This window comes from Protopterus annectens, chromosome 1.part0, assembly GCF_019279795.1.
Source record: "Protopterus annectens isolate FY-2018-M chromosome 1.part0, PAN1.0, whole genome shotgun sequence".
Lineage (NCBI taxonomy): Eukaryota > Metazoa > Chordata > Ceratodontiformes > Protopteridae > Protopterus > Protopterus annectens.
The window spans coordinates 1576301806-1576316443 of NC_056725.1; positions in this window are offsets into that span (position 1 = coordinate 1576301806).

Genomic DNA, 14638 nt, shown 5'->3' on the forward strand with positions numbered 1-14638 from the left:
CTGCAAAGGAAAAACTCAGACTTTGCACATGTGGCTGCTGGTGATTTTAATCAAGCGGATCTGAGAGAGGTGTTACCCCACTACTATCAATTTGTAGATTTTCCTGCAAGGGGTGCTAACACTCTGGACAAGGTGGTGCCTACAGAGCAACACAACAACCTAAAGTAGGAAACTCTGACCATCTTACCATCATGCTTCTACAAACCTACAAACCAGCTCTGATCAGAGAGAAGGCCACAGTTAAGCAGATCAAGGTCTGGCACAAGGGGGCTTTATGATGTCTCTAACTCTGTTTTGTCAACACCTGATGGGACATTTTCAAAGAGGCAGCTACATCAGATGGACTGGTTAACATAGATGATTACACGGAAGGAGTAATAGCTACTAAGTGTGTTGGTGATGTATCTGACATCAAAAACATTAGAATCAGAGTAAACCAAAACCCATGGCTCAACAACAAAGTCTATGATCTCCTGAAGGCAAGAAATGTAGCATTCAGGGCCAAAGACAAGAAGGGTCTCAGCAAAGCTTGAGGAAACTGAAAAAGGGGCATTAAAGAGGCCAAGAGGGAATATGGAAAGAAGTTACAAAGTCAATTTGCAGACATGAGGACACCAGGAGTCTCAGTCAAGGGATACATCAGATTACTTATTACTATAAAATCAGGTCAGCTCAGTGTGAAGACAGCACTGAATACCTGGACAGGTTGAACTTCTTCTTTGGCAGATTTAAAGAGAAGAACAACGTGGCTTCTACATGGCTACCTTCTGACCAGGAGGAGGGGGTGCTCAGCCTTAACCCCAATAAAGTGAGATCTCAACTAAGAAAGTGAACCCCAGAAAAGCTGCCGGTCCTGATAAAATACTGCGCAAAGTACTAAAAGGCTGTGCAGACCAACTATGCTCAGTTCTAACTGATATTTTCAACACCTCCCTTATTCTTGGTAAAGTTCATTCTTGCTTCAAGATGATGAATATTGTCCCTCTCCCCAAAAAAAGCTAATCCAGCCTGCCTGAATGACTACAGACCAGTTGCTCTAACTTCAAATGTCATGAAACACTTCGAGAGACTAGTTAAAAGACATCTGTCGGCTAACCTTCCATCCACTTTCGACCCACTACAATTCACTTGTCAAACTAACAGATCCACTGCAGATGCTATTTCAATGGCATCCCACCTCTCACTTGATCATCTGGAGGGAAGAAACAACTATGTCAGGTTTTTGTATATTTACTTCAGCTCAGCATTCAGTACAGTGGTTCTAGTGCAACTTATTGACAAGCTTGTACATCTTGGAGTTAACTGGATCCTCAACTTCTTGACAAACAGACCGTGGAAAACATGTGCGGGCGACAACACCTCAGGATGCATAATACTCAACACCAGTGTCCCTCAAGGTTGTGTGCTAAGCTCTCTGTTGTTTACATCCTCATCCATGACTGTTCTGCAAAATACAACACCAGTCATATCATTAAGTTTGCAGATGATACTATGGTTGTGGGCCACATCAAAGGGGAAGATGAAACAGCTTATAGAGACAAGGTCTACTCATTGACTGGTATGCTAAGAACTACCTTGCCCTAAATGTCAATAAAACAAAAAAAAATCATTATAGACTTCAGGAAAAGGTCAACAACACACCCACCACATATGATAAATGTTGAAGAGTTGGAAAGAGTCAAATCTACAAAGTTTTTTGGGGGTGCACATTTTGGAGGATCTCTCTCGGGCAGTGAACACTGAACAGCTGGTCAAAAAAGCACACCGATGTCTCCAATTTCTCAGAAGACTCAAAAAAGCAAAGCTCCCTCCTACTGTTCTGACCACATTCTACAGAGGAGCAGTTGAGAGCATTCTCACTAGTAACTTCACAGTTTGGTTTGGGAACAGTACAATAATAGAAAGAAAGAAAGAAACTACAGAGAGTGGTGTGAGTTGCCGAAAAAAATCATGGGCGCAAACTTACCATCAATCCAGGATCACTTCACAGCAAGAAACATTAAATGTGCATCCAAATAATTTGTGTCACCCTTCTCACCCTGCACACAGCTGGCTTAAACAACTGTCTTTGGGCAAGAGATATCAGATATCTGCTGCAGGACCACCAGATACTTAAACAGCTTCTACCCCACAGTGTTGAGACTTATAAACTCTGATACCAGCCACCGATTATTTAGTCAGTAATCATTCACAATATGTAGCTCAGCTGAAAAGTGTGCAATAACTTTGTTTTTGTTTGTTTTTTTCTTTTTTTCTTTGATGGAGCATTATATTTTCTTATTCATGTGCAATTACCTGCTGTTTGTCTGATGCAGATGAGCAAAGGATGACAATCTTAACATGTGTAGTTCTACTCTGTCATGTTGCTATGTACAGTATTCTTATGACTTGTGTGTTTTTGCTGTTATTATTGATTTATTTATACTTCTGGGGTCTTGTATTGAATATCTCCTTTAAATTCAAATGTTATACTGTAGTTCTTGTTGTCCGTGCTTCCTTTGTACTCTCTGGTAAGTTGATAATCGGAATTTTATTTAGGCTGCACTTGTGTAATCCTGTAATCCTAAATGACAATAAAGTTTACTTTGACTTTGACATACTCACACAGATACACACACACACACACACACACACACACACACACACACACACACACACACACGTTTTCATTTAGCAATTGCAGACACTTTCATGACTGTCTACACCTCAGATGTCTCACTTGGATCACATTAATGAGGAATACATACATTTCAAAGCAGTAAACCTCCCGCCATACATACCTCTTAACTATCCTTAATTTTATAGAACTTCCTTGATCTTTTCTCATATTTTCCCTGTCCCTGAAAAAATGTTTGCTTTTTCTTTTTGGTAAAACTCTGAGTACTATAGTCAGTCAGTCAGTAAATCCAGCCATTGTAATATCATACTTGTAATTGTTTAGAAAAAACATGTTGATGCAAACCTCTTGTTCTATTTAGCTATTAAATGAAAGAGAGTAATAGTTAAAAATTAACACTGATTTTGGGTGCTTGTCCACCTACTATTATAGGTTCATAGGTTCATAGGTTCATACTAGGCTATCTGCCCTAGGGCATTTATAAGCCTAGCCAGAATGTGTTTGGCTTTCGCCACCCATTTTAAATTTATTTTGCTATGCCCTTTTTCGAGGTTAGTATACTGTGCCTCTGTCTAACAGTGACACAGAAGTGATACCCGGGGTAAACCTACGATCTCCCATCCACTCATCAAGATTCCTCTTGAAGAGAGTCAATGAGGGACTCTGCCTAACCTGGACTGGGATTTTATTCCAGAGTGAAGGGAGCCTCTGGGTTATGAATCTGTCCCTCCAGCATGTCCTATTTATTTCAGTGCTGAGGTTCAAGTCTCTCGAGCGCGTAGCACAATGGGATTTGGATTTTCTGAGGTGCAGCATGTCCATTAATTCCGGGTTGGACATGGCTTTATACGTCAGGCACAGATCGCCTCTGAACAGGCAGTATGCCACTGAGTAGAGCTGGAGTTTCTTTAACCGGGCAGCATACGGCATCTGTTTGAGCCCTTTGATCCTCTTGGTGAGGTACTTTTGGGGTCTTTCCAGTTGCTGCAGGTGTCTGGTAAGGTACATCCCAAAAGGGGCATTGTACTCAATTATGGACCTGATGAGGGATGAGTAAAGAGGCGCGATGACCTCCCCTGATCTAGATGTGAATCCCTTCATGATTAGGTGGGCTATATAAAATGTTTTTGTTGGCTTTGTCTAGAATTCTTGAGTAAAGAAGTTGAGTGGTACACGCACATTATGTATCCCATTCACTCTCTCTCTTTCTCTGTCACACACACACATATACATACACACACACACACACACACACACACACACACACACACACACACACACACACACACACACACACACACACACACACACCAGTCTCTCTCTCTATCTCTTTATCACTCATATACATCAGAACTGTATTCATTTTTTTCTAATGCTTGCTAAACATGACTTTTTAAACTGTGTTTAGAGAAAGGAAAGTAAACTGGTAAGTCCTTGTAAATGAGCAGCAGTTGCTTTTAAGTGACATATTTATTTTGTTTCATTTTTTAAGTCCTCTAAATAACCACCTGTAGTGAGAATAAATAAGTCAGTGGCCATTTCTTTTTTTCCATCAGTCTGGGTTTCACGGTGGCCGAATATGCTGCCATGAAGCCAAGGACGTGGTAATAGTCTCTCTTCATTCATTCATTAATAACTTATTGGAAAATGTCTGAGCTCCAATACAGTATTGCATTTCAGGTTCACTTATATTCTAGAGTATATTAAATGAAAATTCAGCCTCACCATCAAATTTTGAAATGAATGAGCTAGGAATGGCATTATGCCCCACAATCCACATCTATCATGAAATGAACTTAAACATGTCCTGGCAACATTCTTGCAATAGATGCTTAGTAAAGAAACGAACCAGCATCTGTGTTTGTTTCCTCAACAATTCTTAAGAGTTCCATGCAGTTAAGTGGTATACTCAGGGGAGAGTGGAGGATTGAGAGCAAAATCCGGACCTTGACAAGGATTGGGAGGATGCAGGGGAAGCATAAACATAGATGACTGTATTTTACAGATGAAACCCAAATTTTACTGAGAAGTCAATGTTTTCGTTTTGGATTCTTGATTTTCAGATATTTGATATTAATTTAAAAGGGTCAATCAAAAGCAACAATATATACTGACATAGTCAAAGGTAAAGTACATGCCCCCAATAAATGCTGGCAATAAGACACACTCAGACACCCCCACCATCACCCCTGAAACCACACACATGACAGTATTGATGACTTATTACTAGAGCGTCAACAGCAGCTATGAAAATGCAATAGATAAGATTCAGGAAAGAAGACCATTTGGGGAAAAACACAATTCAAACTATTTAGACATGAGCATATTGCTAAGCAAAATATTAGGTACAGACACAAGAAGTAGATTAATTGTAATGAAAGGCTTAAGATCTGCAGTGGGAGTGACAGATGTGTTTAAGGTGGAGGTGGGATTACATCAAGGATCAGCTCTGAGCCCTTTCTTATTTGAAGTGGTAATGGACAGGTCGACAGACAAGATCAGACAGGAGTCCCTGTGGACTATGATGTTTGCAGATGACATTGTGATATGTAGTGAGAATAGGGAACAGGTTGAGGAGACCCTGGCAAGGTGGAGATATGCTCTAGAAAGGAGAGCAATGAAGGTCAACAGGACTAAGACAGAATATATGTGTGTGAATGAGAGGATGGATAAAGGAATGGTGAGGATGCAGGGAGTAGAGTTGGTAAAGGTGAATGAGTTTAAATACTTGGGATCAACAGTTCAGAGTAATGGCGAGTGTGGAAGAGAGATGAAGGAGAGAGTACAGGCAGGGTGGAGTGGGTGGAGAAGAGTGTCAGGAGTAATTTGTGACAGACGAGTACCAGTAAGAGTGAAAGGGAAGGTCTACAAGAGGGTAGTGAGACCAGCTATGGTATATGGGTTGGAAACAGTGGCATTGACAAAAAGGCAGGAGTCAGAGCTGGAAGTGGCAGAGTTAAAGATGTTAAGATTTGCACTGGGTGTGACGAGGATAGACAGAATTTGGAATAAGTATATTAGAGGGTCAGCCCAGGTTGGAAGGTTTGGAGACAAAGCCAGAGAGGTGAGATTGCGTTGGTTTGGACATGTGCTGAGGAGGGATGCTGGGTATATTGGGAAAAGGATGCTAAGGATGAAGCTGCAAGGTAAGAGGAAAAGAGGAAGGCCTAAGATAAGGTTTATGGATGTGGTGAGAGAGGACATGCAGGTGGTTGGTGTGACAGAGCAAGATGCAGAGGACAGGAAGAAATGGAAACAGATGATCCACTGTGGCGACCCCTAATGGGAACAGCTGAAAGAAAAAGAAGAAAGGCTTAATACAGATGAAAGGGGTTGCATTTAATGGCACTATAGTGCTGTGGAAGCAAACCAAATTGTAGAACAGCAAACATGCAAAGCATGCACACCTTTAATACTATTAAGACCTAATACTTGTTAAGACATAGGGTGAAGATAGTGCAGTGACATAATCCTGCCAAAGGTAATGGAAAAATGTGGAAATGAGAAAAAGAAAATGGTCAACTATTTTTTTATTAATTGAATTTCTTGTCTGTTTGCCTGGTTATTTATTTTAGTTTTCTTTTATAAGCACTTCATTCCAAACAGTTTAATCATTGGTATTATTCCATCAATATGCGGTGAGAAGGTTTACTATCACTTTATCTATCACACTTTTTGCAAGTTAGTGTCGCAATGAATCAGATAACTGAAAATAAAAACATCGACTAACACAAAAACTGAATGGGGGCATGGAGAATGTCGACTTCAACACAACTCAAACATTCTCCACATACCACAACTGGTAATACTCTGCAACAAACACTAAACAACGTTTTACAGGGGGGAAAGCCCCCCTGCACCCCCCACACCCCTTGCTACTTATATATATAAACTCCAAGATCATACTACAGTGAAGGAAAGGGTACATTTCCCGATCCCCACTATAGTGTGGTCTGCATTCAAATGTTTAAATTCACAACAGCGAATACTGTAGTGCATTTCAACATTTAGTTTTTCATTCTTGTGATAGTTTTGAATTGAGCATTCAGACTAACATAAATCGACCAAAAGTCTGATTGCCCATTTGATAGTAAATCTTGTGAAAAACTAAGCCCACAGCTCAAATTGTACACACACATGTGCACAAGTCATCAGGGTAGTATAATGTGAATATACTTGCAATAGGTTGCAGTGAAGACATGTAGGCCAGGAAGAAAATGTCAGACACTTTTGTTAGCTGCCATGATATGGTCCCTCTCTTCTCAGCTCTTATCCAACTATAGCCAACTTCAAGCAAAGATAGCCAAGGCTAATTTTCATTATAGCACTGGTGATCTCACAACAGTGTGCTGTATGGTTCACTGGCTGGGAGTAGAGGGAATAAATGGTTGTCAAAGCAAAAATAAATGCTTGATGACTGTCAGGTACAGAGCAGAAAGATGATTTTAAAAAGTAATATATAATTGAAGTGTGGTTTATGATATGACAGGTCCCATTCACTTTACTGAGAATTCATTTGTTAACAAAGTGAAATGCAGGGACCAGTTTCCTAACATTCATTTAACCAAACATCTGTTTTGCCAAATGTTCTTGTTGCTAAAATAGGTAACTGAGTTTGTAGTAGGAACAAAAGTGCGTGTGCGTGTGTGTGTGTGTGTGTGTGTGTGTGTGTGTGTGTGTGTGTGTGTGTGTGTGTGTGTGTGTGTGTGTGTGTGTGTGTGTGTGTGTGTGTACATGGATTTGTGGATTAGGGTTAGGTAAGGGCTAGGTAAAGGGATAGATTTAGTGTTTGTGCAATTATTTGCAGGTTAGGGTTAGAACAAGGGTTAAATAAGGAGATAGATTTAGGGTTATGCGTGTAATTGTAAGCAGTGGGTGTCAAAGCAGGCCACCCTGCCCACCTTAGTAATACATGCTGGCCCTAGTCCTAACCCTGCCCTTACCCCTATCCCTAACCCTACACCTTCCCTTAGAAAAACCCTTTAAATATCACTCCACTATACTAACAAATTATGTATGAATGTAATGGAAGGTTATTGTTTAGAGATTGCAAAAGAAAATTGTTTTCTTTTTGCAGTCTTTTGTATATTCAGTATTTTGGATGTACAGTAATGTGAGTTCTCAGAATGCTTTTGCCGATTTTAATGTGTTTGACATTTTGACATTTTGAATATTTGTGCTATTAATCAATATGGCATACTCGTGTTTGCTCACTCAGTCCCCCCCCCCCTTGTGACAAAAGCCCAGCAATCATGAAAACATTACATTTTGACCAAAACCTTATCAATGAATTAATGTCATAGCATGGAATAATATAGTATAGCATAGTATAGTATAGTATAGTACGGTATAGTATAGAATAGTATGACAGAGTATAGCATAACAGAGACGATTACAAGCTAATGATATTGGTGTCTGTTACTCTCTCTCCACTTCGTTTGGTCTGTTCAGGATGGACAAGCTTAGTGCAATTAAGGTACCACTTCCTTACTTTTATCAGTTCAGCATTAGCAGATGCATTAAACAGAATTACATTGGAGAGATGAAGGCGTGACCAAAGAAATGTAAGGACAACATATCGCTTTTAGCACAAAGAAGTTTCCATAAATTTTGTACATTCTGTTTTGTTAATATTTTGTATGATCCATAACTCTTCCCTAGATTGTCATTTCTGCTGCCTTTGTATTTCTGCATAAGATAATTTGCAAATAAACTGTGAACCAAAATTTAAATTTGATGCTAAAGTAAAGGGAGTTGTAGCCTGAAAAAAATATGCAGATTCATCCTTTAAACTATACTTGCAACTCTGAAAATATATTACTTAATGAACATTTTAAATAAATTCAATAAACAACAAATACATGAACAACAGTGGTTGTATCTCCTAAAACAGCAGTGCTTTCTAGTAGTACATCTGCTTTATACTGATAGCCTTATAAATATTCATCACTATGTGAGTTCCACTGTTTTGAACCTACACCTTCACTTCATTAATGAATTTGCCCATCATCATGGCTTACTGCTTACAATGCTGTGACATCTTGGAATGGTTGATTTGCAAACAAACAAGCCAAGACTGCTATAGAAGTTAACTTGTTCTAATTATGATTCTGGGCCAGGCTTCATGTATCTCACTGCCAAGGTATTTTGTTTTGATTTACAGCAACTGCTCCACAGCATTTCTGTTTTATGCATGCAAATAGAGCTGCTCAGTATTTTGTTTTGCAAAGCAGCATCTTTTCTTAGTGAAACAAACTATACCCTCATCTATGCATGTGAGAAAACAAAGGTAATGTGTTTTTGCTTGAGCTTTACAAAGCAAAATTTTATGTTTACGAACATTCTGCAATGATTGATTTTAGTACCCTCAAGTTACATGAGACTGACACAGCTGGATCCCCAAAAAATTGTTTAGCTTATAAAATCTATTTATCTAGTGAGATAGAGAGAGAGAGAGAGAGAGAGAGAGAGAGAGAGAGAGAGAGAGAGAACGGCAAAGTGAGCATTCCAGCATTCTCCTTCATATCATGCTAGTAACCTACAAATGAAGCTCATAGTTACATTTGCAGCCAGAACTAGGGAGGCATGCATTCATCTGTGAAAAAAGCATAAAAAAGGCAAAAACATTTAGACATTTGAAAATGTGCAGGAATGATAAAACATGTAAGACACTGCTTGGAAAATGATGTATATTTTTAAGAGTAATATATTATGGCTGCAAAAGTTTAGAATTGTACAGATCCACCCATGTATTTATTTATATTTATATAGTTATATTTTTGATTTATATTAAGTGCCTGAGCTGGTAGCAAAAAAATATTTTTGTTTGACTGCGTAATAAAACATCATAACAAAAGTTTACCTGTTCTGATGGCTGACGTTTTCAGCACATCAAAACTAGCTTTGTTGTAAATACTGTGCTTACAATTTGTTTTCATGTGACTAGAAGTTTAGTTTTACATTTTTGCCCATTTCTTCAAATGTGTGCAACCTTAGAGCTGGTATAGATGGAGATAAGGTGTGTGGGCGGATTCCTTATATTGGGGTGCCAGTAAGTTTGCAATCCTGCCAAAACACATTTAGGAAAGTTTGGTAATATCTTCAGTGTCCATAATGTTGGGGTAGATAATTTAAATGGGACTTACATCAATAAAACAACATAAATTAGGCATAGTAAATCTGTCTTCCATTGGTAAAAGTGCAAGCATACAAAGATGCAGACAAAACTGTATGTGAAAAAAACAGCTTGGCTGAAAGAAAGTTTAGTTTTTTGTGCAGCTGCAGAGCAAAAAACTGTAGGAAATAAAAAATTCAAACATTTACTTAAGACTAACTCTGACAAGATGATAAACAGTAATAAATATGATATCTACCTTTCTGGTTTATAGGATCATAGGATCATAGAAGGTTACTAGGCTAATGACCCTAGGGCCCTTACAAGCCTAGCCAAGTGCAAGCATATTCTCAAGAATATCAAGGTATTAAGTGGAGCTAAGTCAATAACTACTACCCTTATCCAAGAGGGACAGGGACACAGGTGAATCTTATAAGATGAATTTGCGGTTTTCCATCGAATCATCCAAATTATGCTTAAATGAGATCAGCAAGGGGCTCTGCTTCACCTGAACTGGAAGTTTGTTCCAGAAGAGAAGTAACTTCTGTGAGACATTTCTATCTCTACCCAAGTCCTGTTTATGTCACATGCTAGATTGAGCTCCCTAGAGCGAGTGCATCTTACACCATTTGATTTACGAATGTGCAGCATCCCCATTAGAGCAGGATCTGAGATTGCATTATATGAAAACATAAAAATAAAAAGCAGAAGGACGAGAACAGGTGACCTAAAACTAAAATGTATTAAACACAGTAAGCACTTTCATGCATAAGCACTTCTTCAGACCAACAAAATCATAAAAAGCTCACACTTAAATATAGCTCTATACTTAAAAACAGATGACATCAATAAAACAATCAGCTGGCATAGCAACAGCCTAATGCCTAATCTTATATGTTTTCAAATATGGCAAAAGTGGTGTATTATCATTCAGGCAATAGTCACTATCAATCTGCAGAGTAGTAATCCATTTCAAATAGAAATGTCTTTACTTATGAGGTGGACAACACAGAAAGCCTTTCTTTCCACTGTGGAGACATGGTGCTGTCAACCTGTTCGCTCAAATCTCTCACCTCTGATTATGTGCTTAGGGTGTTATTAATGTGGTAATCTGCAGGGTCATTGCCGTTGCCACTGGGGGTGATAATACATCTTTTGCATTGAGTTGTAATCCATGACTTTGGCACCAGTCATATGTTGTGAAAGTCCTCTTGTAGGATGTTGACATAATTTGTGGACCCAATGACTGCACCCAGTTTGCAATTATCAGCAGACTCTGTCAGCCATAGGCCTTTTGTTTTAGCCTGTACATCCGAGAAATAGATTCCAAACAATAGGGCCCTCATCACAGATCTCTGTGGAATACCACTGGTTACAGGTCTGCTGGTAGAGGTAGAGTCACCTATTTTAACTGTGTGCATTCTACTGGTGAGCCAGTTTGCTACCTACCTGACAATATATGGGTTGATCTCCAGCTAGGTGAGTTTACCAATGATGTTTGAGTGGGGAATAGTGTCAAAGGCCTTGGCCAGGTCTAGGCAAGCTGTAATGCATGGATCTGTCTTTGTCCAGGGCTTGGGTGATGGTCTTAAAGTCATCCACCAAGTTCAAGAGGCAGAATCTCCCTTTAATGAAGCAAAACTGGGTTGGGTTGAGCATTTAGAGGTCTCCTAAATCTTTATTGATAAGGTCCATGATTATTATTTCCATAGCCTTGCAGATTAGGCTGGTAAGGCTAACGGGTCTATAGTTCCCAGGGTCTGTGGAGGTACCTCCTTTATATAATGGGATGGCGGTTGCTGTTTTCCATTCTGCAGATATAAAACTAGTGCTTAGACTGTGGTTAAAAAGAGTACCCAGTGATACAGCTGTTTTAATCCATTTAGAACACAGCCTGGGATATTATCAGGCCCCATAGAGGCTGTGTTTTTGGCTTTGGGGAATGAGTTTACAACCTACTCCTTGGAGATACCAGGTGGAGGGCAGGTGGTAGGGATGCTCTAGGGCATATATGGTGGGGACAGGGGGAGAAGTTTTCCCTGAGCCTATCAGCTAGCAGATTGGCTATATCTGCGGGTTCAGTATGTATGGTGCCATTAACAACTAGTTCTGCACAGATCTGGGTTTTTCCTTTAAGGTTTTTGATGTAGCTAAAGGAGGCCTTATGCTTATTCTTAGTGAAGGAGGCTAATTTGGATTCATAGCTAGCTTTAGAATGCCTTACAAGGTGTCTTATTTGCTTGTTTAAACCAAGGAGGGAATGCTTCCAATTCAGAGACCATTACTTCCTGCTCTTGGACAGCAATTACTTTCTCTTATTGTATAACCTGTTAATTGCAGATGTCAACCAGGCAGGCTTGTTCTTTCTTGAGAATCTTGCTTTGATCCTATCAGGAACGGCTGAGTCAATACATTTGTATAGATATTTATACAAAGCATTGGTGTAAATCCCAGTATAGGTGTCCATGCCATAAGTGAGGTCAGGGGCTATGAAGCTTTTAATGCCATCATGTATTAGGCTGTAGTTGGCTTTGTAGAAGTTTTTTAGTCTAGTTGCTGCTAATGGGGGTGGGGGCAGATGTTATTGTTACTTCTAATGAGACTGATTTATGACCCAACCTCACTAGGAAGGGCAGTACACATGGGGTGATGCAATGATCATCCATGTTAGTGAGCACCAGATCCAGAATGTTTGAGCCTCTTGTGGGGGTGTCAATCAACTGGTCCAGGGCACTGGAGTTGATGAAGACCAAGAACCTTTGGGCAAGTGTGTTAGTACATTTATAATTTACTCAGTATATGGATGGGTAATTAAAGTCACCTAAAACCAGGATGCTTGGTTGTATTTTGAGGATTCAAGTAGATTCAAGTATGTGGTGTGGGTATCCTGGTTCATAGAGGGGGTCCTATAACTGGCAAAGACTTGAAGAGGAGTCTTATCTACAGTCAATTGGACCTGGATTAGTCAAGGCAATTGTTTTGTTTAACCAATCTAGAGGAGCATATATCTTTGATGAATATTGATATTCCACCTCCTTTAGTTCTCGCACTTTCAGTTTGTGGTATGAGTGTGTGGAAGGTATCATAACCTGGTATGGCCAGGGTGCTTTTCAAAGCCTTAAGCCAAGTCTCTGTAACTGTACAGATGTCAGCATCTTTTAAGGTGAGAGCTGCATCCAGTGAGTGTAGTTTTAGGTTTAGACTCCTAGCATTTAGCGGCATAACCTTGAGGTTGCTTTTTGAAGATATTTTTACATACATAATTTTGTTGTTGTTGTGACATTTCCTAAAAAAAGCAGTATGGGGAGGCAAGAGCCTTAGCCAGTAACCAAAATCCCAGAGGTGACAGATGAAGACCATCTCTCGCAAAGTAGAGTGGTCTGTCTACCATGTCATCCCAGGCTGACAGGTACTGAATCCCTTGAATGACATCAGAAGCTAAGCCAATTGTTGCAGTCAATTATTTTGTGTTTATATTGTGGTATCATCTTAGGTGGAGGTAGTATGCTGCTCAAGGCTAAGGACATACCTGTCTGAGACACATATTCAGAGAGCTCAGTCATGTCTCTCTTCATATAGTACAGTGAGGTACATCTCAAATAATTCACACAAACATGATGGAGTCATAACGGTACTTGTTGTGGAGATACTTGAGTGCATGTGTGATCTGGTGGTTCCTGGCACCCGGCAGACAGCTGACCATAACCTTCTCCTTGTCAGCCTGGTGAGTGGGAGATCTGTGCATCTCAATATAGAGTTGCCTATGACCAAAAAGTTTGCTTTAGATGTACTTTGCTTTAGGGGCTTGTTTGGTTTGACACTTGTGCTTGTGGTTTTATGTGTCTTGAGTGCTGTAGGTACTGTATTAGGTGTAGTATGTTTGTGTTTTGGAGATTTCTGATGTTTGGGCAAATTTATGGTGAGTACCTCCATGTATGATGATTTATGTGTTGAGAGCATGGTTTGTGCAGGAGGTATAGTACGTGGGCTGACAACTTGTTCAGTATCACTGTTCTGTGAATGAGAGATTCCAAATTTGTAGTGTATATGTATCTCTCACAAACTGAGTTTGAGTTATTTAGGAGTAGTGGGTTGTCAGTGTACATGCATCAATTGCTACACTGCCTCAGTATACCAATGTCAATCAGGCTGGTAGGAGAAATGGAAGAGAACTGACCATCTATAATACTAGGTGTAAATTTGCTTACTTTAATGAGGTAGTATGTGGTTTAATTGGAGGCTTAATGCTGGGTTTATACTATTGGGGCTCTCAAAGGGTACTAGACTGTAAGGGATTAGGAGATTTCAGTTAAAGTGGCAAATGCTATAGAAAGCCCAGCTGAGGTGCTTTGTGAGCAGCTAAGCGCAATTTAAGGGATGCCTCAGTTGGAGCATGAGCAGCTTCTAAAGGAAAATAATCCACTTTAGCTTTTGCATCTATAAATGCCATTTGTTACCTCCACTGCAAATTGCTGCGCAAAGGTCTGCTACATGCAAACAGCTTGCTCAGATGAAAATAATAGAACACTGGCTGGTCTCCAAACTTTGTGGAGCTCTGTTAAAACAGGCAAAACCCACACAAATGTGGGGCTTATGTAGCAACTGTGAGAAGTTAAGCAAATTTCAAATGATCTGGCCAAAGAAAATTCTTAATACTGAGCCTTATTCCAATGATCTCCAACTCAGATGGGACCTTTGCTACACTCTTCTGCCACAAAGGTGCAGGGGGCCTTCTTATTGTAAGATGGCTGTTTTTTGTGCTCAGATAATGCCACAACCTCTATATTCAGCAAATCTGAATCTTGCTTATGCTATAAAATACACAAGTACTAGAAAATACAAAGTGCAGGAAAAACAGTCTCAAACAGCAAACAGTTGAAGCAGTGAAACAGCAAAACAGTTAAAAC